Source organism: Oxyura jamaicensis, chromosome 1 (genome assembly GCF_011077185.1).
Source record: "Oxyura jamaicensis isolate SHBP4307 breed ruddy duck chromosome 1, BPBGC_Ojam_1.0, whole genome shotgun sequence".
NCBI lineage: Eukaryota > Metazoa > Chordata > Aves > Anseriformes > Anatidae > Oxyura > Oxyura jamaicensis.
This window is the reverse complement of record NC_048893.1, coordinates 143,979,864-143,980,311: the sequence shown is the minus strand read 5'-3', so window position 1 is coordinate 143,980,311 and position 448 is coordinate 143,979,864. Positions and strand designations below refer to the sequence as shown.

At 49.6% G+C, this 448-nt stretch overlaps 1 long non-coding RNA gene across 1 annotated transcript in view; it reads right to left on the bottom strand.

Annotated features, from left to right (window-relative positions):
- The window catches only part of LOC118162188, a 4,259-nt gene extending 4,105 nt beyond the window's left edge, over positions 1–154 (bottom strand). Inside the window, exon 1 of the long non-coding RNA XR_004748329.1 lies at positions 76–154. This is a non-coding gene — a long non-coding RNA (uncharacterized LOC118162188). The remainder of the gene's footprint in view (positions 1–75) is intronic.
- Positions 155–448: the final 294 nt, after the last annotated feature.

Here is a 448-nt window from a genome sequence, read left to right as displayed (position 1 = left end):
AAAAGAAAAGAAAAGAAAAGAAAAGAAAAGAAAAAAGAGGGAAAAAGGGAAAAACGACAGCCACAAGGTGCACACCGAGATGCCAGCGGGAAGCAGAGCAAGCTGCAGCTGGGGCTGCCGAGGAGCCAGCAGGAGGAGCTCCGCCACCGCTGATAGCGGCCCTGCAGCTCCCCGGCACATCGCACCCGGCTGAAAAGAAAATAATAATAATTAATTAATTAATTAAATTAAAGCCACGACGTGAAAGTTCCTTGGCACACTGCAGGCTTTGCTCTTTTCCAAAGGGGTAAAAAGCCATAGGAAGCCACAATAAAAAGCAGAATTTCCTCGACCAGCCGTGTTAAAGGTGCTCCCTCACCCGGCACTTACCAGATTTGGGGGAAGAATGTGGAAGGGAGGCGGCCTGGAGTTCAGCTTCTTAGTGCCATTTCACTGGAAGGCACCACTG